Consider the following 22,709-nt stretch of genomic DNA (forward strand, 5'->3'; position numbering starts at 1 on the left):
AGAAATTCAGTAAGAATTATGATGATTTGCCATTTTAAATAGATTCTTTGGATCAGCTGCAACAACACAACCCTAATCTCTAATCACTGCAGTTAACAGTCCTCTCATCATATGCTAACGGTCCTCATGAATTTAAGAGGATCGTTGTCTGATCATTCTGTTCTTCAAACTGTTACCAAGACCACAGAAACTTCCTGCTGAAGGAGGACAACACATTTATTCAACACACTGCTTGAAAAAAGTTGAGAAAAAGTTTTCATAAAGTCACAATTTATTATCCAACCTGAGTGTTGACTTGAGTTTTGAATTCAGGAAGTGCTGCTTGTTGGGGCAGCGTTAACTGACAAAAACAATAAAGAAGTAAAGAATCAATTTCTTCTTAGTATCTAACTCAGATCACATCAGTCAGAGACACTGTTGATTCATTTCTGCAAAAGTGTTTCTCTTTGGGGTTGTCCTGTTTGGAATTTTGACAAATTTTTTTATTTGTTTCTTGAGATCAGCTAAATTCACAAATTTGTCATCAACATTTCCTGAACTGAAGCACAGACTTGTGATGTGAGATGTGGCTGGAATTGAAACTTTCTGCAGAAGGAGGACAGGGTGCATCATTTTAGTTTAAGATAAGTCAGGTGAGTAAAATAAAATAAGTAAGTCTGAAAGAGAGTCCATTGCAACGGTGGCACAAAGATTAATCTGAAACAAAGGCTTTATGTGACTTGGTGGATTCAGTGAGAGACACTGATGATTATTTTCTGCATCAGTGCTTCTCTTTGGAGTTGTTCTTGTTTGATAGTCAACAAAAAAAAGAAAAATAGATAAAGATTGCCATTTATTTAGATTCTTCTATGCAATCAGCTGACTGCCTGAATTCATCCCCAACATTAGCCAAAGTGAAGCACAGCTCTGTGTTCTGAGAGCAGTAAGTGATATTTGTTGTGGCAGAGTTGGTGATTTCAAAAGTCAATCACAAGGACAGCAAGTTTTATCAGTGTTTTTGGGGGTGGGGGTGAAGAAAGTAGTTTGAAAGTCATGATTCATGAAGATTCATGAGTCACACTGGTGTGTCCTGGTATGAAGCACGGTGGTTCGGTCAATGTGTCCTTTCTTTCTTCTTACCTTGACTGTTGGATTCAGTAATAGCTACTTCTTGGGGGAAAAGTTTGTGACCTCTAAAGAATTTTTTTGAAGTCCCAAATGTTACTTTAACTGGAGGTGACATGTGGATCAGTGTCTTAGTGGACATTATATTTATTTCCACCGTTCTCTGCAGTCATGCTAATTCTCAACTGTACATTTATTCTTACTGGCTCCTTTTGTAAATTTATTCAAACTTTTTTTACTATGTCTTTCTTATTTTATAAATGCATTTTGCACCACAGAGTTGTCTTTAAAGTTTGTTATACATCGTGTATGATGACAATAAAAGCATTCTAATTCTAATTAATTCTTTGAGCTTGCTCTGGTTGAAATGTTTCTTGAGATCAGTTAAAAGCATACATTTCTCATCAACATTTCCCCAAATGAAGCACAGACTTGTGTTTTCAGAGCAGTAAGTGCTATTAGTTGGGGCAGAGTTGGTGATTTCAAAAGTTGTTCATTCCGTCCAAGCATTAATCAGGACAGAGAGTTTATGCAACCATTTGGTAGAAAAGAAGTTTTGGTTGAAATAAAAACAACAACAAAGATGGCCATTTTGAAAAGATTTGTTCAGATCAGCTGCAGCAACACTAATCACTGCAGTTAACAGTCCTCTCACCATATGCTAACGGACCTCATGAATTTAAGAGGATCGTTGTCTGTTCCTGATGGACTAAATATGTTCTTCATTACAAACCATTACCAAGACCATTGAAACCGCCCAAACTAAGTAGACAGGTTGGTGTTGGTGTTCGTGTTGGTGAGTTCAGATCAGTAAGTTTTATCAATGTTTGGGGAGTGGGGGTTGTGAACGTTTGAATTTGTTTGAACGTCACAAATGTTACCTTAACCTGAGCACTGACAGGTTCTCATCACAGGAGTACATCCAGCAATGGGAAGGTTCAGGATCTCTGTCAGACACAAAGGGAGCAAATGTGACCAAAGAAGCCACGAAACACGTCAAGAGCTCACAAAGCTTTTTAACTGCATCAATAACACAGAGAACAGTCAGACAACCAACTCTGCAGGACAACCACAAGAAATGAAATAAGAGCAGCAGAAAAAACCACCAATGGCTGATTATTGATCTCTGATCCACTAGGATGGTATGAAGTGGACGGTCAGAGTATTTTAGGATGCTCTCTGCCTTCCTCTGTGTGGATCACCATGCAAAATTTTTACAATTTAAAAATTGCTGTTTTAAGGGGACATTTTACTTCTAAATACCTCCTGATAGCCAGCAGCAGCTTCACTTGGACTTCACTCACTCATGTAGGACTCTTCATCTACCTGTGTCTGTAGGTTGGACAGTACATAAGTCACATCACCAAATCGGAGAGAGTTGACCCTTCGATAGCTCAGTTGGTAGAGCGGAGGACTGTAGTGGTTCATCATTGAAATCCTTAGGTTGCTGGTTCAAATTTGGCTCGAAGGAGACCATTTTTTTCATCGGCCTCATCCAGCACAGTGATGAGTCTGCCTACAGACAGCAGGTGGACAGACTGGTCGCCTGGTGTGGTCAGAACCACCTGATGTTATAGATATAACAGACATCAACATGTAGAAATGTTGCTACGCCATCCTTGGAAAATGGAAACAACCTGTATTTGTCCACGCTACACGTGTGAAGAAATGCAAATTTTGAGCCTATGTGCGATCTAATCAGGCAGTCTTTGTGTATTGTGGACTCACTTTGATGGGCAAATATGTACCAACAAGGATGGGATTTGAACCCACGCGTCCTCCTCCTGTTAAAGTTTACCTGAAGATGTGGTCTGAACACAGTCTGGTCTTTAGCCTGAGCAGTGTTTCTGCTTTGAGTGGCCTTTTTTTTAATGAACGTCTAGCACTGATCTACATCTTCTTTGGACCTTAAGCTAACCACAGAGGCTCTGAGCTGCTGCAGTGGGCATCGATCCCACTACCTCTCACATGCTAAGCAAGCGCTCTACCACTTGAGCTAATTCCCCAGCCGTCAGCATATGTTCTCTAAACGAAGCCAAAGTGGTACCGTGATGCATATACTGATCTTTATTTGCACGTGCACAGTGTGATTATATATATTTTTATTTTGGCAGGTGACCAATTGTCTGCTAGTTTGTTCTCACGTCTTTGGCAGCTGTGAAAGTATCTCCAGGAGTAAAATTATTAAATCAATACCTTGTTTTAATTGACAATTTCTATATTATATCAGAGGCCCTTTGTGATGCATATACTTATCTTTATTTGCATTTGTATCTGTATACACACACACACACACACACACACACAAACACATACACCTCCTTTGCCAGCCCTCATGGTTCTTGGGGAATCCATACATGTGGAAACCCTTCTCGGACTGATTGGAGCATCCAAACGCTGCACAGCCAACCATGGTATGATACTGATCAACAAAATGTTAGTTGTAACCAATGAACCATTACACAACTGAACATCATCTTTTTTTATTTATTTTTTTTATTTTGGTCTTTTAAAAGTGTGGGCGGTCAAAAGCTGACCAAAACAACTTTGTCTAGACAGGATGTCTATGTTTAGTTCACTTGTTGTGAACTTGTGGGATCTTCATCCTCTTTGGCATGATGTTTGTGTTTGTCAGTGTGTTTCGCTGTAGTTCTCCTGTGCATGTACTGTGATGTGCCTGCCAGTTGGTATTTACATGGAATTATGGGGAGCCAATGACATCGCAGTCACTTCAAAGGCAACTGAATCATTTCAAAGGCGATGGAATCTTGTCCCAGTAATGTCTTATAGAGCAGAAGACAGAGTTTTGTTTTTTTAATTATGTATGATACTATCTTCTACCCACGTTCATTATTCTAATTGACCACTAGCGTGCAGTTACAGTCTATTGGTGGAACACATCATGGATTCTAGGTCTCCCACATGTTTGTCACCTCGTCATGTTTGTTGAAGATGTGGTCTGAGCACGGCCTGGTCTTGAGACTGAGCAGTGGTTCTGCCTTGAGTGGCCTTTTGTTTTGGTGAACGTCTACCACTGAGCTACAGCCGAACACGCTGACTGATTGCGCCACAGAGAAATGCAGAACTTTTCCTGTTGCAGCCTGCTATTCCAGCTAGAATTTTCCTAAATATCTGCCTTTAAGGCCATCGTGAATGATTTCTAAATATCTTTGAAACCTGTTGATGGTGAACTCAGAGGTTGTTAAAGGAGCCTTTTTAAAGGGTCTAGCATGCCAGTATAGGGGAATTAGCTCAAATGGTAGAGCGCTCGCTTAGCATGTGAGAGGTAGTGGGATCGATGTCCACATTCTCCACAAGACTTCAGCTTACCTGAGCACTGACTTGGCTGTTGAATTCACTAAGTGCTCCTTGTTGAGACAGTGCTGACTGACAAAAGCAACAGCAGGTTTGGTGGGAGCCATAACTGCCACCACAAAGTGACAGTCGCAATTAATTACACATCCTCAACTTTTACTTGAGTTTTGAATTTAATAGTGTTATTTCTTGATGCTGTGTTAACTACCAAACACAACAAGTCATGGAATTGATGTCTTCTTAGACGTTAGATGACTTCAATTACAGAATCTATTGATTCACTCCAATCAGAGACACTGATTAATTCTTTGTCTTTCGTTCTGGTATTTCTATTCTATTTCTATATTGTAAATGTCATATATATATTATAATATAATGTATATTATTATATTATAAATATAATATATATTAAATAATGGCAGAGAGAGAGATGACCTGGCAGTGGTGGGATTTGAACCCATGCCAAGAGACTGGAGCCTGAATACAGCACACCTGTGTCACCTGTGAGAAAGCTCAAAGCTGTGTCCAAAGGTTTGGAGGAGTTAATGGCAAAAAGATGTCTTTGAAGCCATTTGGACACACAACCAGTCAGCGTGAAGCATTCAACCTCACAATATTTCATGGTGTGGTTGAAAGAGGAGGCAGAAAAATTGGAAAATGGAGGTCATAAAAAGTCATTTGGCAATAGTTATGGGGTACTTCGGGTGAGGTCAACTCTGACTGAGATGCAGAATGTCCTGTTTACAAGACAGACACTTCAAGCAGCTCAGCATCAGTACTGCCAGTTTGTGTCTGTATTGTAGAGGAAGAAAACACAAAGGTCTGTCACAAAGGTTCTAATGACATCAAAGAGATCAAAGGCTCCTCCCACTTTTTCTCATGACCTCCACAGTAGAGTGCACTCTGTTAATGAAGCTCCAAAGACAATCATGGTCCTGCCAGATAACTTTGAGTTCTGCTGACAGAAGAAAGAACCAAACTGGGCCAGGAGCCAAATATTTGTTGGATCAGGAATCCTGAAATTTCTCTCTTTTGTGCAGTCAGGATGTCCAAGCAATCTCAGACTGTCCCTGTTTTACCAGCAGCTCTACAAGTGAATCGGTCTTTTTCTTTGTCCTCAGTAAAATAAACTGCATTTAAAAGCTTCACAATGTGAACAAGCTTCCAATGACAACCGTCCCAAGTAAAGTCTCCATATTGTTCAACTTTTGCTCCTACATTAAAACAAACCACTTTACCATCAACCTCAGCTGCAGTATACACATTACACTTCCATCACCAGATCCTCTGTATATAGATGTACTTCAGAGTGGTGCTGTGGCTTAGCTGGTCAAAGCGCCTGTCTTGTAAACAGGAGATCCTGGGTTCAAGTCCCAGCAGTGCCTTGCGCATAATGTTAAACGTTATAGATATAACAAACACAGCTTTAGTTAATAATGAGATTTTAGTGGTTTCAACCTCAAATCCTTGAACACTGTCTGGTTAACATGTTTTGGTGATATTAGACTTCTATGGACCATTTCACCGCACTGGACCATTTTTGCAGAATCAACAACTAATAACTCCACAGCGAGACTGTGTGACGTCACTGGAGATCAAAGTCATTTCCTGCCTTTCATTGATGCCCCACGCGACACAGATGGATACGTCACACTCTCACATTCGCTTCAAATGAGTGAGTGCATGCAGTTTCTGTTGTGAAGTGACCATCATGACTCTTACCAAAGTTTGTCTCCTGTTAAAAAAAGGCAATCACCAGTTTTCAATCTGCTCAACAGCAGGGTACAACTCAGACAGACTAAAGCCAGCTGAACACCGACGAGGATGGGATTCGAACCCACGCGTGCAGAGCACAATGGATTAGCAGTCCATCGCCTTCACCACTCTGCCACCTCGTCATGAATGCAAACGTACATGTGATGACAAAAAAACAGCCATTGGGAAGAAGCTGCAGCACCTGAACAGGGACTTGAACCCTGGATCCTCAGATTAAAAGTCTGATGCTCTTCAATAAGATCTGACTTCATTTTCCTAGCTGCCCCCTCGTGGTCATTTGATACACTGCAGGTGGAAATCTCTGTACTTTTTAACCACCACAGCCGCTTTGACAGAAAGTGGATATGATGGTTAAAAATTACACAAAACTCCAGAGGACATTACAACCTGAACATAGCGAGCAGAGTTGTGCAGCAGAAGCGTGCTGGGCCCATAACCCAGAGGTTCATGGATCGAAACCATCCACTGCTGTTTATACACACTGGATGTCCCATCATGAAACATGAGTTTATCAGCAGCACTGATTAACAGGAAAACACAGAGAATGTTGTCTATCATATCTGTAATACTGAGAGTTGAGCAGCAGAGTGGTGCAGTGGCACTTCTGTTGTTGGCTACAAGACATCCTGTAGTGCTTCGCTCTCAGTGGAGTTCCTGCTCATCACTTCCTTTGTTCAGCAGAAGGAAATTTGGTGATTAACCGCTTTTCACGCTCGGAAAACTTTAGTCAGACTAATGACAGCCTGTCAGAAAGTTGTGTCCAAATGTTTGGGTGTCACGACAAAGCAAAGCCGGTTAATTGATTTGGTTTGTTTGTTTTAAACAGATTGTTATTTGAGAGAATCAGCACTCATCACAGTAATTTACAGTGACAAGCCTCCCTCTGTCTTTTCTTTCTCCCTTTGTAATTTCAACCCCCCCATCCCCATGTGAAAACATGCAGTGTTTGGCAGGGGGCACACACAGCCCATCACTGCAGATCAGCAGGTCTGACTGAAAACATACTGTAAAGTATGAACCACAGCACTGCTGGGGTTTGAATGTGTAGGGTGCGAGAGGTCAACACTTGTGCTCCTCACAGTTGTGTGTCACTTGTGTGTCTGAAGAGCTGCTGCCTTTGATACATCGCCTGATGATGTCACAGTACTCACAGAATGAAACTCCTCCTTTGAAGCTGCTTTGAAGAATTTCCAAAATCACATGTGATTCAGATGTAAACACAAAGGCTGCCCCACTGTCACCATTCAGAACAGCTGAGAAGATTATTGATCATTCAAAAACTCTGTGCAGTCATATTCAAATAATAAACAATGTTCTGGGTTGCTCAAAGTGAGATTTACAGTTTACTTCATCCTCACACTACATGCTAATGTTAGCACAGTTGCACTGCCCCCTTCCTCTACATTGGTTTCTGTTTCCTCATCAGAGACTGGCAGCTGGACGAACATGTCAGGATGGTCGGTGGTCTAAGGCTCCAGACTCAAGGTTAACTCCTTGAGAGATGTGTTTGCTTTCCCACTAAAACTTGAAAACGTATCTAAGTAATACTTCTACAGAGCTTTCAGTTGTCACCCTACCACTCCAAATGTGAAATTGACATGCAAATATGGAATGATGCAATAACAGCCAAACAAGTAGTTGAGTATGTGGTTTTATTTATATTTAGCATGCAATGTCTCAGTCTCTGCTGTCTGTTCCACAGAAGAACACAACAGCTCAGCGGGACTCCTCTCTCTCTGGGACACTGGATCTGTCTGTCTGTATCCATGTCAGAAACTCTGAAACACTCTGAACTTCTTTAAAACACGGTGGATTTACTGATATCAAAGTGTCCACCGGTCCACCAACCCACCATCGATATCTTGTGATGGTGTGAAGAGTGTGAGCAGGAGAGCAGCTGCTTAAGTTCATGATGTGTTCAGGTAACAGTCAAAGCTCCATACACAATAACAGTCCTGCTTCTGTTTACCAAAAGGCTCCAAAGTCCACCCTCCAACAAAGAGCTAAAGTCTTGTGGAGAATGTGGGCATCGATCCCACTACCTCTCATATGCTAAGCGAGCACTCTACCATTTGAGCTAATACCCCAGCCATCAGCACATGTTCTCTAAACGAACCCAAAGTGGTACCGTGATGCATATACTGATCTTTATTATTAGTTTATTAGTTATACTAATTATTATTAGTATTATTAGTACTGGACCCTCAGATCTGGACTTTGGCAACTTGGCTTGTGGAAGACTCATGGTTTCATTATTTCATAGATCAGTGTCACCTATCACTGCTGTGGAGTCTATAATGTGAACCACTAAAGGGAAGAGGCTGCATCTCTTGAACCCTGGACCCTCAGATTAAAAGTCTGATGCTCTACCGACTGAGCTTCTTTGGAGATATGGCAATAATAACTTCCTGTATTACAGCTTTTACTTGCAGTCTCTGGACTAGAGAAACAGTAGTTTAGAGTAAGAGTCATGATGGTCAGGCACTGATATTGGCAACATAACATAACACTCCAGCCGAAATAGCTCAGTTGGGAGAGCGTTAGAGTGAAGATCTAAAGGTCCCTGGTTCAATCCTGACTTTTGGCATTGAAGGTGTTACCTGTGTGAGGTTCAAACTCAGGTTTTTTTTTTTAACCTACATTTCCAATATTCTCCCTCCTCTTTCAACCACACCATGAAATATTGTGAGGGTGGATGCGTCACGCTGACTGGTTGTGTGTCCAAAAGGCTGTCAAAGATGCCATTTTCTCATGGAAGATCGCAGAATTTTTCAGATGATGTGGTCCTTTTGGCACCATCAGCCTGAGATCTACAGGGTTCATTGGATCGTCCACAAAAATGGACGGGTTCGATTCCCGGCCATTGCAGTTTACCTGTGTGTCTACAATTTAATTTTGTGTTTTACGTTTGTTTTCCTTCCTGAGATCCCAAAATCCTGTAGATCTCAGGCCGATGGTGCCAAAGTCCTCCAGCTACAGACCTGTAACCCGTCCTCACCACAGCTGTACATCTGTTACACCCTGTAGTTGTCTCGGGGAAAGGGAAGCTTATTGCCATATAGTGATGGGATGGCTCCATACTCCAGAACATCCCTGTGAACCCAGTCATACACCTTCTCCAGATCAAATCTTCCATGTGTTGACTAAAGTTCCAGTGGATAAGACAAAGCACGTCCCTGGGTGGGCTCAAACCACCATCCTTTCAGTGAACAGCCGAACACATTGATAATTGTGTCACAGAGACAGGTGAGGGACAAATTATGTGATAATTCTGTTTAAATTGCTCTCCTGTTTACAAGACAGGTGCTTTGACCAGCTAAGCCACAGCACCACTCTGATGTACATGTATATACAGAGGCTCTGGTGATGGAAGTGTAATGTGTAAACTGCAGCTGACGGCTGGGGAGTTAGCTCAAATGGTACAGCGCTCGCTTAGCATGTGAGAGGTAGTGGGATCGATGCCCACATTCTCCACAAGACTTTAGCTCTTTGTTGGAGATTACAGCAACAAGTGAACTAAACACAGCAGGTCTCTGGGTGGGCTTTAGAGGCTTTTGGTAAACAGAAGCAGGACTGTTGTTGTGTACGGAGCTTTGACTGTTACCTGAACACATCATAAACTTAAGCAGCTGCTCTCCTGCTCACATGTTGTTCACACCATCACAATATATTGATGGTGGGTTGTTTATTTTTATCATTATGCTGCGTTTCAACACAGAGGAAGAGGATGTCTCCACATGCACACTTGTTCTTCGTGTTTTCACTTACTGTTAAAGTAAAAAAATCTAATTTTAATTCATCCAAGTGTAATTAGTTGTTATGTAATACATATTATATACATAAAACAACTTTGTCCCCAAACACACCTAACAGCAGTAGAGGTGAAAGAGAAGACATTTCTGTCAGAAGTGGGATTCAAACCCAAAGAGGATGTAGATCAGTGGTAGACGTTCATTGGTCCGTTGTTGTAAAGCAAGTTCCCATACCAGGAGTCGAACCCCGGCCGCCTGGGTGAAAACCAGGAATCCTGACCGCTAGACCATATGGGATTCGAAGACACTGGATTTAGGCGCCAGTCTCTTCAGAGGCGTGGGTTCGAATCCCACCACTGCCAGTTTGCCCCAGCTGTGCGGTACGCTCGCCCACTGAGCTTCATCCCCTGCATGGTGTGGTAGCTTTAACAGCTTGACGGGACTCCATTGATGATGGCTTTTATCGAGGTTGTGCATGTGCGCAACTCAAGGTGAACATACTCAGAGTTGATTGAACCAACTAAGATCAGCTGTTCTGGAACCAGATACTTAGAGTTTCTCATCTCAGAGTAAGTCAACTCAGAGTTCAGGGATAGACTCAAAGTTCGTTGAAACTCCTACCTGAAATACCCCCCAGGTGCATGATGACATATTTATGTTCTGGGGTCAATCACCTGTATTTTTCAGTAAAAACATTTTCCCTGACCGGGAATTGAACCCGGGCCGCGGCGGTGAGAGCGCCGAATCCTAGCCACTAGACCACCAGGGAGTGTGTGGGCGCCAAATGTTGTAGTGTCGGAGCAATGTTCTGTGTGAGACTGAAAAGTTCTCCCCCTCAGAACATTTTAAATTCCATAAACCTTGTGCTGTACCGCCTGCTTCAGGCTCGTTGGTCTAGGGGTATGATTATGCAAATAACAAACTACATTGATCAATTTGCTGATCACTGCCACTACATGTTGATGTTATGACAGTATGACTGCCCCTTTCCTCCACTTTGGTTTCACCAGAACCATTAAATATGGTATAACCTGTAACACATAACTTTCCCAACCACGAAGGGACTCAAACCCTCAGTCTTCTGATCCGAAGTCAGACGCCCTGTCCATTAGGCCACGTGGTCACTGGGCCATGGTCCCCTTGTCAGAATCAGTCAGTTCTTTCTCTTGGCATGATAACACTGTGAGAGATGTGCATTTGAAACCTTCACTGTGGGACTTTGGAGAAGTGGATGGTGAACAGAACATCCTGCATTAGTGGGCTCAGCCACTAATGGAATTCTGGAATTCTAGTCCATCGCCTTAACCACTCTCAAGCTAACTCAGCAGAATGAGGACAGATGTGACTTAAAGCACAACAAAGATCTTTCCCAGAGGGCCCTCAGACAAAGAAGCTGGGTAACAGCACAGACTGTCAGGAGTGGTATTTGAACCCTCAATTCCAGAGGAGACTGTCACCTGATCACAGCACCTTCAAAAGTCCACAGCACTCTGCTCAGCTTTTTTAGTTTTTTTGTGTTTTATTTTGTGTATTTCTACTTTTCTTGCGGCTCATTTAGTTGTTGTGGCCGAGTGGTTAAGGCGATGGACTCGAAATCCATTGGGGTTTCCCCGCGCACGTTCAAATCCTGTCAACAACGGTTGGTTTTTTTCATGGACCAAGTTTCCCACTTAGAGAGCTACAGACCATGTTGGAGAATGTCTGTAATTGGCACGGCATTAAAATATGGGAGAGCTGAGTGATGTTGTTCGGACTCATCTAAGAGGATCAGAGCACTAACTGGTGTTCAGTTTTCATTATCGATGATAGCGACACACTTTTAGTTCCACTTTCGGGGGAGAACTGCAACACTGCAACAGTGTTTCTGCAAACAAGGCGAGAGAGGAAGCCTGACAAAAAATTTCAGATCATGGAAATTGATATAGACGATATAATGTATCATTATATAACTTTAATTCCCTCCCTGACATTGTCTCACAATGAAGAATACATGGAAATCACTTAGATTAGCGCAGGGGTCGGCAACCTGTGGCCACATGGGCCCTTTCAGCCCCCTGCTGTGGCTCCAGAGGAAAAGCTTATTTTGTAAAAAAATACAAATAAAAATAACAATTAATGGTCAATTAATCTTTATCAAACTTGATTTACGAAGGTTGATTTATTTATGACAATTATTTGAATTTCAAAACTGACATACAGCTGGTTGTTCTGTGAAGTTTTATAAAAAGCCCAAAAAGAAGTTCATATAGGCCGGTTAGCTCAGTTGGTTAGGCAGGAAATGCCTTTGATCTCCAGTGACGTCACACAGTCTCGCTGTGGAGTAGTGCATCAGTGAAACATTCATTCATATGCGAGGACATCACGAATATTGTTGGAATAGAAAATCGTATTTTTTCTGTGTGTGCTCCTGAGAAAGAGGCTCAAATCCAAACCCAGGAGGCAGAAGTTGAGTGAGTCAGTGAGGAAGAAGCTGCTCGTTCTCCTTCAACAGTTTGATCTGAGGAAAAGTCACTTCCTCTTTTCAGGAATCAACTTCTACCATCTGTCCACTAGATGGAGCTAACTGAGCATCAACTGAGAACTGAGTCCTTCATCATCTGGAAACAGACAGCATTGTTTTCTTCAGCTGGAGCTCTTTGTTCAAATCTACATTGAGATTCAGAGCCAAATGTTTTTCCTTTCCTGGATTTACTTCATCATTTCAGTCACTCTGTGGATTCAGCTGACAAATGCAAAATACAACCAGCATTTAAACGATGACGTGTTGAAACAAAACTTTATTGATTCAGTCTGGTCAGCAGAATATAACCTGATGAAATCAGCTGCAACATTAAACTGATGTTTCTACATGAATGCATCACTGATTCTAAAACCATAAACTGAACATCAACACTCTGTACACTCAGCGTTACACACATGAAGACAACATCATGTGTTTAAGGGGATGTTGAGCTGAACAGGACTTGTATTGAACACACAGAGGGAGTGCACCGTTCCTGGAGATACTGCAATACCAGGTCGATGCGTGGAGTGGACGGAGCAAGCCCCTATTCCATCTCCCTGTTCCAAAAATCTATTTAATATATGGTGCCCGGGTAGGGGACGTATCAGATATTAAACTGATAAGAACAGATACTACACTTGATCTTAGCCAAAAGGCCGAGAAGCGATACCGCTCAGCTGTCGGAGGTAACGGAGTGTTTCTCCGCACCGACCCGCTCAGTGAGGGGTCAGAGTCGGCTTCAGTAACAACATCACTCCGAGAGAGAGACACAAACAGAAGACATGAAGAAACGAAGGAGGGATCAGAAAACAACCACAGACATGTTATTTTCACAAAGTTACGTTGTAGAGCAAAGAAAACGTCTCTTCTTGGTCACCTGTAAAACTTCATATCTATGTCAGTTTACCAGCTGAATATTATTGTGAAAAAATCAGTTTGTCCTCTCATGTGATTGGCCTCATGGTGTGTCCATCAAAATAACCCCCCTGTCTGCACGGATTCTCTGAAGATTCGGCTCTCCTCGACTGGACTCGGCTTTTTTCGACCGAAAGAGAGAATAATAAAATGAAAGAGTATCTTTGTCATTAACAGTATAAAACCACAAATGACTGAACACACAGATATTTAAAATAGCATTCAAAGTCATTTTAACCAGCATTACTGCCATCATTTTAACTTAACATAAAGTCCGTTATGTCCGTTTAATGCTAACATACAATAGAAAACGCCATAGACCGGCTAACGGGATTAGCATCAGTACCGCGATCATTTTAAAGCGTCAGTGAAGTTATTTCATCTCAAACATGGCAGTAATACTTCGGGGAGAGCCGATACCAAAGTAACATGGGACAAATATAACACTCCTAATCGGATAAATGTAGACGCATCAAATGACGTCACACTTCCACGAAGTTATTGCCGGAAAATTGTTTTTGAGACCGAAAAGTAAATTTGTCTGAGCTGTGAACCTTTAGATTTAAACATTGTGATTATCATTTCCTGTGTCGTATCTGTAATTATATAATAGGTGATTTTGTTTTCTAACACATCCTGAAGTTTCAAATGAAGTTTTGCGGTTTCGGAGAAAATCTGGCGTAAATGTTGGTCCCTGTCTGGACTACAGTAATGCAGCCGCACTCTGCGAGTTAACAGCTTATCAGAACACAACAATTCTGTATTGTTATGACAGACAAAAGTCTCAAGAGAACAACACAGAGAGGGCTGGTTCCGAACACTAACCCTGGTTTATGTGCAATTCGTTGAAAATTTGTAATCATGTAAAAACAAGATGATTCATATTGACGCTGATACTTTTGACATTTTTGAAGCAAATAAAATAATTTAAGTGCATTTTATATTTGAAATTGTGAATTGTGAAAAACTGTAATTGTAAAAAAAAAAAAAAAGATGACAAAAATGTAAACAATTCCAGTTCACAATTTGATTGTGTTACTTTCCGGGCGGAAAGACACACTTTATTGATGGCGGCACGAAAAGCATTCAACAGCATCACTGAGTCACAAGCAGCACAGTGAAAGTTGTACACATTAATGGAGAAAGTGACATTCTGCATGTTTTTCTGATAATCAATGCTGATGAAGTTAAACTCGTATCTCATGATGAGACATCCAGTGTGTTAGAGTAGCAGAGGATGGTTTCGATCCATCGACCTCTGGGTTATGGGCCTGTGGGTTATATATAATTAAAAGAAAAGAAAAATCTTCTTTAATACGTTTGTCCTTTTCTGTTTGATCCCCAACAGTGCTCATCAGTTTAATATATCGAAAACCTAAAGTAGGATTTGATTCCATAACAGCAGGACAAAGTGTGTCATGAATCTTCTGGATTCTACAGACTGAGTTCATGTTCTGATAGATTTATTTTACAGCTGTAGTAACAATAAATCTCCAGCAGGTGGAAGTATTGCTGCTCAGATGTCATGTACACTGTGGGACACACAATACTCACAGAGGACTTTATTGTGCTGCAGTGAGATGTATAAAAAGCTCCAGTTCTACAGTCAGAAGATGTCCAGTCTGAAGGTGGATGAGTTCTGACTGCAGAAGAAAGTTTCAGAGCGTCTTCCAATGGCTGATTATTGATCTGTGATCAGGTTATGAGCTATAAACACTGATCATCTTCAGGTTGGTACAACAATCAATCAAATATGCTGCTTTCTGGGTCTTAACATTAATAATGAGAACAAGTGTTGACAAAAAATGCTGTCTGTGACATTCACATTAGAATTCCAAACAATATGTAAACTCCATGTCTGAATAGAGGTGGATGTGTGAACGTGTGTTAAAATCAGAGAGAATTTACACTCATTCAACTCAAATCCAGGAACATCCCAAACATGACTATTAGTCCTGTCTGAGAGTTTCCTCCACTGACAGCAAACATACTGTATATCCATACTGATCACTGTGATCAGGTTTGAATCATCTCTGTGAGAATCCCACATGAAGCTGTCAGTCCTGCTGGATACACACACATCCCACTGAACACATTTTACCTCACTATCATATGAAGAAATATCACAAACCAGATGAACTTCTCAATGTGATGATCAGAGAGCCTTTAGATTTCATCATCATATGATAGAAACATCCAAACAGCTCCATCTGCCTGTTCTGCTCTGTTTTATGATTGTGTCCCAAACTGCACACACACTGAATTACACAATAAAGCTCTAACGGAGATGATCAGAATCGACCCTCAGTCACGTTCATGTTTCCATTTCAACATGCAAAGCATGTGCTCTACCACTGAGCTACATCCCCTGCATGGTATGCTGGATTTGATGGCTCTGAAACAGTTTCTACACAAGCTGCATGAATGTGACAGCTGCAGCACGTTGAATAGACATGGTGAGCAGAGTCCTCATTGGAAACTTAAGTTTGTTACATCTAACTCAGCTATGTTAGACAGACAAACTGTTGCAACTAATGACTCGTTGGTCTAGGGGTATGATTCTAGCTTTGGGTGCGTGAGGTCCCCGGTTCAAATCCTGCACAAGCACTTAATGTTATGTTGCCAATATCAGTGCCTGACCATCATGACTCACCAAAGTTGGTCTTCTGTTAAAAAAGTGCAATCACCAAATTTCCATCTGCTCAACACAGCAACAAACACTAAACTGCTGTTTCTCTAGTCTGGAGACTGCAAGCAAAAGCTATAATGCAGGAAGTGATGGCAGCACCATGATTGCCTTTTGAGCTTCATTAACAGTGAGCACTCTATGGTGGAGTTCATGAGAAAAAATGGGAGGAGTCTGTGATCTCTGTGATGTCACTAAAACCTTTGTGACATCACAGAATGAGCATCTCCTTTGCTTACAAGCCCAGCTGTTGCCTTGCAGTCGTCAGGAGAGCTAACCCTTATGATATGGAGCTGTGTGAGGTTGGCTGGTTGTGTTATTTATAGTATAGTATAAATTGGTGTTTTAGCTGTCGCAGGAGCTCAGAAGCTGTCTGGTTAGCTAAAGCTGCTAAAACTGCTAAAGCTACCACAGCATGCAGGGGATGTAGCTCAGTGGTAGAGCGCATGCTTTGCATGTATGAGGCCCCGGGTTCAATCCCCGGCATCTCCAGCATTAATATTGCAGCATCACAAGCTTCAGTGGAGCAGTATTTGAGGGATCAGAGTGTTGGAGAGCAGAACTCTTTCCTGTGCTTCAGATACACTGTTTGTTTCTGAGCTGATTGTTAATGTTCAATAATCTTCTCAGCTGTTCTGAATGGTGACAGTGAGGCAGCCTTTGTGTTTACATCTGAATCACGTGATTTTGGAAATTCTTCAAAGCAGCTTCAAAGGAAAGACTTTCATTCTGTGAGTACTGTGACGTCATCAGGTGACATCATCAGGTGATGTATCAAAGGCAGCAGCTCTTCAGACTCACATCACAATTAGTTTTGTGTCTTATTAGGCTCCATTTGGTGGAAGTTGTGAATCGCAGGATTCAGGGGGAATACATCCATACATACATCTTCACTGAAATAATGACACCTGTGAGACAGCTCAAAGCTGTGTCCAAAGGTTTGGAGGAGTGAATGGCAGAAAGATGTCTTTGAAGCCATTTGGACACACAACCAGTCAGCGTGCAGCATTCAACCTCACAATATTTCATGTGGTTGTGGTGTGGTTGAAAGACGAGGCAGAATATTGGAAATGTAACTTTGGGTCTAAAAAAAAACAAAACAAAACTGATTATCGCCCAACGTGGGGCTCGAACCCACGACCCTGAGATTAAGAGTCTCATGCTCTACCGACTGAGCTAGCCGGGCTGCTAGACACGCAAAACATCCTCTAAAAAAAAATAAAATAAAATAAAATTAAATTAAAAAAAAAAATGCAAAAAATCATTTCAAAATAAAAGCCATTGTCTACGGTGCTCATGTTCGGTCATAAATCCAGCCAACATAAAGCCAGAGTGTTCAGGCAACCACAATTACTCAACCACAAAAGCTCAAAAGTTTGCTGAAAAATTAGCCCATCAACGTGAGTACGCAAAGATTTCCTGATTAGATCGCACAGAGGCTCAAAATTTGCATGACTTCACATGTGTCTTTCATGAGACGTTTTCCAGCTAAAGGTCATGTCTCATAATGTAAAGGAACATTCAGTGTGTGTGTGCTCATCTTTCTGCGTTCTCCCCTCGATGCGTGGGTTTGAATCCCACTTCTGACAGAAGCTGCTTTTCTTTCACCTCTACTGCTGTAAGGTGTAGTTTGTATTTTCCATGTGCAAACATTAGGAAACATCTAACAGTAGGAGCAAGGCAACAACAAAACTGGAACTATTTGGACTGAACTGGATTTGAAACCTTCACTGTTGGACTTTGGATAAGTGGGTGGTGAACATCCAGCATGAATTTAGATAGTCATACAGTGGTAGTGTGGCCGAGCGGTCCAAGGCGCTGGATTAAGGCTCCAGTCTCTTCGGAGGCGTGGGTTCGAATTCCACCACTGCCAGTTTGATTCTTGTCAATGAAAACCAATCCACTAAGTCAGGCACTTTTCATCTGTTCATACCAACACCAGCTGGGCTGAAATGAGAAACATCACAGTCAGCCTTTCCAGACCCAGGTAGGTTTGCAGGTCTACCAGCACGGAGAAGTGCTGCGGAGAAGGGAAATTGGTGTTTTAGCTGTCGCAGGAGCTCAGAAGCTGTCTGGTTAGCTAAAGCTGCTAAAACTGCTAAAGCTACCACACCACACAGGGGATGTAGCTCAGTGGTAGAGTGCATGCTTTGCATGTATGAGGCCCCGGGTTCAATCCCTGGCATCTCCAGCATTAATATTGCAGCATCACAAGCTTCAGTGGAGCAGTATTTGAGGGATCAGAGTGTTGGAGAGCAGAACTCTTTCCTGTGCTTCAGATACACTGTTTGTTTCTGAGCTGATTGTTAATGTTCAATAATCTTCTCAGCTGTTCTGAATGGTGACAGTGAGGCAGCCTTTGTGTTTACATCTGAATCACGTGATTTTGGAAATTCTTCAAAGCAGCTTCAAAGGAAAGACTTTCATTCTGTGAGTACTGTGACGTCATCAGGTGACATCATCAGGTGATGTATCAAAGGCAGCAGCTCTTCAGACTCACATCACAATTAGTTTTGTGTCTTATTAGGCTCCATTTGGTGGAAGCTGTGAATCGCAGGATTCAGGGGGAATACATCCATACATACATCTTCACTGAAATAATGACACCTGTGAGACAGCTCAAAGCTGTGTCCAAAGGTTTGGAGGAGTGAATGGCAGAAAGATGTCTTTGAAGCCATTTGGACACACAACCAGTCAGCGTGCAGCATTCAACCTCACAATATTTCATGTGGTTGTGGTGTGGTTGAAAGACGAGGCAGAATATTGGAAATGTAACTTTGGGTCTAAAAAAAAAAAAAACAAAACTGATTATCGCCCAACGTGGGGCTCGAACCCACGACCCTGAGATTAAGAGTCTCATGCTCTACCGACTGAGCTAGCCGGGCTGCTAGACATGCAAAACATCCTCTAAAAAAAAAATAAAATAAAATAAAATAAAATTTAAAAAAAAAATGCAAAAAATCATTTCAAAATGATGAAACATTTGGTAGACCTGCAAACCTACCTGGGTCTGGAAAGGCTGACTGTGATGTTTCTCATTTTCAATCATCTCCATTGTTGATAATGAAGCACGATGTTAGGAGGGACACGTCATGGGCTCCAGTGGAGCGGTAATTGTGCTTTAGATACACTGTTTGTTTCTGAGCTGATCATTAATAATCAGTCAATGAACAATCAACAATCTTCTCAGCTGTTCTGAATGGTGACAGTGAGGAAGCCTTTGTGTTTACATCTGAATCACATGTGATTTTGGAAATTCTTTGAAGAAGCTTCAAAGGAGGAGCTGATTAGTTTTCATTGAAAAGAAACAGACTGGCAGTGGTGGGATTCGAACCCACGCCTCCGAAGAGACTGGAGCCTTAATCCAGCGCCTTGGACCGCTCGGCCACACTACCCTGTGCACAAAGCTTGAACCCACTACACTGGAAAATGTCAGGATCTGCATCAGTGAAACATTCATTCATACGCGAGGACATCACGCATACACGTATACCTTAGAAGTTACTTGACGGTCAGCAATGCAAATGATCGATATAAGGCCATCGTGAATGATTTCTAAATATCTTTGAAACCTGTTGACGGTGAACTCAGAGATTGTTAAAGGGGCCTTTTCCCAAAGCTTAGCTTGCATGCTAGCATGTCAGAATGTGGGATGGATGCCCACATTCTCCACAAGACTTTAGCTCTCATTTCAAAGTAAAGCAGATTTAGATTATTTTGTATGTATCTTTAGCTCAGATGCAGGCAAAGTGCAGTGTGATGATGAAGTAAACTGTAATCTCACTTTAAGCAACGTAGAACATTGTTTATTATTTGATGACTGCCTGAGCAGAGGATGGTTTCCATCATCCACCTCTGGGTTTTGGGCCCAGCACTCTTCCACTGCTCCACTCTCCTTACAGGTGATGTTACCAACCTGTGATCTTGATGATGATGATTTGTTTACTTTGTGCGTCAAATCTTAAAGAAAAAAAAAATCCATCAATGACGGAGAATTCTCGGTTAATGCAAGCCCTGGTGGATTTGGCCATGTGGAATTTGTTTGGGCATGTTGTTGTTTTTCACAGATTTGAGTTTAAATGGAGGAGAGTTTAGCTTAAGCAAGTTTTGTAATTTAAAAATGAAGAAGTCTAAATATATCAACTCCCTTCCTTCTCCTGCACTGTTGTTATGTTCTAATATGTCTCTGACTCCACCTTAAAGTTTACTGTCTGATAAATGTGCCATGCAACATGACAACGGGCTCGTCCGGGATTTGAACCCGGGACCTCTCACACCCGAAGCGAGAATCATACCCCTAGACCAACGAGCCTTGTACAGCAGGAGATTTATGGAATTTAAAATGTTCTGAGGGGGAGAACTTTTCAGTCATCAAAAAAAAAATCTCACACAGAACATTAATCATACACCACAACATTTGGCGCCCGCACACTCCCTGATGGTCTAGTGGCTAGGATTCGGCGCGCTCACCGCCGCGCTCACCGCCGCGAAACTCTAAGTCTCCAAATCTCCAGGAGTAAAATGATTCAATCACTACCTCAATCTCAATTGACAATCTCTGTATTATATCAGAGGCCCTTTGCCGTACATATACTTATCTTTATTAGCATTAGTATCTGTATACACACGCACATAATCACACACACCACGTTTTCCAGCCCTCATGGTTCTTGGGGAATCCATACATGTGGAAACCCTTCTCGGACTGATTGGAGCATCCAAACGCTGCACTCCTAAATTAAAACAAACCACTTTACCATCAACCTCAGCTGCAGTATACACATTACACTTCGATCACCAGATCCTCTGTATATACATGTACTTCAGAGATGGGATTCGAGTTTATATGCTCAGCTAGCTATGAGCAGAGTGGCACAGCGGAAGCGTGCTGGGCCCATAACCCAGAGGTCGATGGATCGAAACCATCCTTTGCTAATGGCTTTTTAGCAACAGCTAGCTGTTAACTATCCAAAGTTTGTCGTATTTGAAGATGACATCATTACAATAGTAATGCCATACTGAAGCTGCACTAGCTGAAGAGGGAAGATCTTCAGTACAGTATTAACCTTGCTTGTTTTAACTCCCAGCAGTTTTCCTTAGCAGTGGAAGCAGATTTCAACTGTTGTTTCAGTGCCGAGTACCCAGTCTGCCTCCTTCGATCTATTCACTTTTTTTTTCCAAAGCTTAGCTTGCATGCCAGCCCAGGGGAATTAGCTCAAATGGTAGAGCACTCGTTTAGCATGTGAGAGGTTGTGGGGCTCATCTGCATAGCAGTGAAAATTAGTTCCAGTTTTGCTTGCAGTTGTTGCTTCTGTCGGCAGAACTCAAAGGTATCTGGCATGACTATGTTTGTGTTTTGAGCTTCATTAACAGTGTGTACTCTGTGGTGGAGGTCATGCGAAAAAGTGGGAGGAGTCTTTTATGTCATGGTGGCATGAGAGAATGTTTTTTTTTTTCAACAAGATACCAACTTTCTTCCAAAAGCTCAATCAGCTGCTCCAGGTGAGGCTTGAACTCACAACCTCGGCATCACTCCGCAGGTTACTGTCATATAAGTACCGCGCGCTAACCGATTGCGCCACTGGAGCCTGTGACGTGTCTTTCCTGACACGTTCTGTGAAACAAACTCTTCCACCCGAAATGGCTGAGTTGGGAGAATGTTGGACTGAAAATCTAAAAGTCGCTGTAAACAGCCCTTGTTACGTGAACGGGAACAGAGCCTGCTGAGGAAAGCCTGGGTCGACAAACCAAGTTGATAACCACCATCGTGATACTTGTTATCTCTGGTTGGAGCTTTCGACTTTGTCGAGCCAGCTCACCCAAACAAAGCCCGGCTCTGTTGAGCTTCCTTCGTAAGATACTCCTCTGCTCTCATCGTAAAAATTGCCTAAGTTTTAGACAAGATAAGTTCTGGAGATGCCGGGGATTGAACCCGGGGCCTCACACATGCAAAGCATGCGCTCTCCCACTGAGCTACATCCCCTCCATGGTGTGGTAGCTTTAGCAGTAGGAGACAGCGATCCAGAAGTCTAATAATGTGAAAATGAAAAGTTTGGTGCTTTTAGTATTTCCATAAACCTTTTGTGACTTCTAACTTCCCCTGCACAGTGTTTTATCATGAAGTCTTTATCAGTGTGCTTCTAATGTGGAAATAAACTAAACTAAAGCAGACAGCAACAAAAAGGGAGACACACAGAGACTGAACAGGCTGATCAGGAGAACAGGCTCTGTGGTCGGCCTGACTCTGACGGTTGTTTGCTTTCATGGACCAAGTTTCCCAGGTGGGGAGCTACAGAGCATGTTGGAGAATCTCTGTAATCTGCACAGCCTTAAAATATGACACAGCTGAGTGCTGTTGTTAGGACTCATCTAGCAGAGAGACAAACTGTACCACTTCAGGTCCATTCAGAGAACATGGCGGGCTGGGTGACACCATCACCAGAAATATGTAATATCTATAAAACCATAGGAGTACAAATGAACGGTACCAAAACGGTAACAAAGTTACCGTTAGTTAGTTAAAGTTAGTTAAAGAGTGGCCTTTTGCACAGGAAGTGCTTATCATGTGCTTATCATGTTGTAACCTACAGCTGATGAAAACCCAAAGGTAGTTTATTTCTACAACATCTGACTTTAGCAACAAGGAACTGCTGGGATT

At 42.1% G+C, this 22,709-nt stretch overlaps 17 non-coding genes across 17 annotated transcripts; 6 read left to right on the forward strand and 11 right to left on the reverse strand.

Annotated features, from left to right (window-relative positions):
- The first annotated feature begins 2,487 nt into the window (after window positions 1–2,487).
- trnay-gua (transfer RNA tyrosine (anticodon GUA)) lies at window positions 2,488–2,575 on the forward strand. Its single transcript is given in 2 exon segments — window positions 2,488–2,524; window positions 2,540–2,575. It is a non-coding gene; the product is annotated as a tRNA-Tyr (tRNA).
- Window positions 2,576–5,730: 3,155 nt separating this feature from the next.
- On the forward strand, window positions 5,731–5,804 carry trnat-ugu (transfer RNA threonine (anticodon UGU)). The gene has a single exon. It is a non-coding gene; the product is annotated as a tRNA-Thr (tRNA).
- A 431-nt stretch (window positions 5,805–6,235) lies between these two features.
- On the reverse strand, window positions 6,236–6,317 carry trnas-gcu (transfer RNA serine (anticodon GCU)). Its single transcript has one exon. It is a non-coding gene; the product is annotated as a tRNA-Ser (tRNA).
- Window positions 6,318–10,172: 3,855 nt separating this feature from the next.
- Window positions 10,173–10,244, reverse strand: trnae-uuc (transfer RNA glutamic acid (anticodon UUC)). The gene has a single exon. It is a non-coding gene; the product is annotated as a tRNA-Glu (tRNA).
- A 400-nt stretch (window positions 10,245–10,644) lies between these two features.
- Window positions 10,645–10,716, reverse strand: trnae-cuc (transfer RNA glutamic acid (anticodon CUC)). The gene has a single exon. It is a non-coding gene; the product is annotated as a tRNA-Glu (tRNA).
- Window positions 10,717–10,997: 281 nt separating this feature from the next.
- Window positions 10,998–11,070, reverse strand: trnar-ucg (transfer RNA arginine (anticodon UCG)). Its single transcript has one exon. It is a non-coding gene; the product is annotated as a tRNA-Arg (tRNA).
- A 434-nt stretch (window positions 11,071–11,504) lies between these two features.
- On the forward strand, window positions 11,505–11,586 carry trnas-cga (transfer RNA serine (anticodon CGA)). The gene has a single exon. It is a non-coding gene; the product is annotated as a tRNA-Ser (tRNA).
- Window positions 11,587–12,927: 1,341 nt separating this feature from the next.
- LOC115059351 (U2 spliceosomal RNA) lies at window positions 12,928–13,118 on the reverse strand. The gene has a single exon (XR_003842208.1). It is a non-coding gene; the product is annotated as a U2 spliceosomal RNA (small nuclear RNA).
- Window positions 13,119–16,471: 3,353 nt separating this feature from the next.
- trnaa-ugc (transfer RNA alanine (anticodon UGC)) lies at window positions 16,472–16,543 on the forward strand. The gene has a single exon. It is a non-coding gene; the product is annotated as a tRNA-Ala (tRNA).
- Window positions 16,544–17,164: 621 nt separating this feature from the next.
- trnak-cuu (transfer RNA lysine (anticodon CUU)) lies at window positions 17,165–17,237 on the reverse strand. Its single transcript has one exon. It is a non-coding gene; the product is annotated as a tRNA-Lys (tRNA).
- Window positions 17,238–17,842: 605 nt separating this feature from the next.
- trnal-aag (transfer RNA leucine (anticodon AAG)) lies at window positions 17,843–17,924 on the forward strand. The gene has a single exon. It is a non-coding gene; the product is annotated as a tRNA-Leu (tRNA).
- Window positions 17,925–18,170: 246 nt separating this feature from the next.
- Window positions 18,171–18,242, forward strand: trnaa-ugc (transfer RNA alanine (anticodon UGC)). Its single transcript has one exon. It is a non-coding gene; the product is annotated as a tRNA-Ala (tRNA).
- Window positions 18,243–18,863: 621 nt separating this feature from the next.
- trnak-cuu (transfer RNA lysine (anticodon CUU)) lies at window positions 18,864–18,936 on the reverse strand. Its single transcript has one exon. It is a non-coding gene; the product is annotated as a tRNA-Lys (tRNA).
- Window positions 18,937–19,364: 428 nt separating this feature from the next.
- Window positions 19,365–19,446, reverse strand: trnal-aag (transfer RNA leucine (anticodon AAG)). The gene has a single exon. It is a non-coding gene; the product is annotated as a tRNA-Leu (tRNA).
- Window positions 19,447–20,291: 845 nt separating this feature from the next.
- trnap-cgg (transfer RNA proline (anticodon CGG)) lies at window positions 20,292–20,363 on the reverse strand. The gene has a single exon. It is a non-coding gene; the product is annotated as a tRNA-Pro (tRNA).
- A 1,182-nt stretch (window positions 20,364–21,545) lies between these two features.
- trnai-uau (transfer RNA isoleucine (anticodon UAU)) lies at window positions 21,546–21,639 on the reverse strand. The gene is made up of 2 exons: window positions 21,602–21,639; window positions 21,546–21,581 (listed from the first exon to the last, which is right to left on the reverse strand). It is a non-coding gene; the product is annotated as a tRNA-Ile (tRNA).
- Window positions 21,640–21,962: 323 nt separating this feature from the next.
- Window positions 21,963–22,034, reverse strand: trnaa-ugc (transfer RNA alanine (anticodon UGC)). The gene has a single exon. It is a non-coding gene; the product is annotated as a tRNA-Ala (tRNA).
- Between the last annotated feature and the right edge of the window lie 675 nt (window positions 22,035–22,709).

This window comes from Echeneis naucrates, chromosome 18 (genome assembly GCF_900963305.1).
Source record: "Echeneis naucrates chromosome 18, fEcheNa1.1, whole genome shotgun sequence".
NCBI classification, from domain to species: Eukaryota; Metazoa; Chordata; class Actinopteri; order Carangiformes; family Echeneidae; genus Echeneis; species Echeneis naucrates.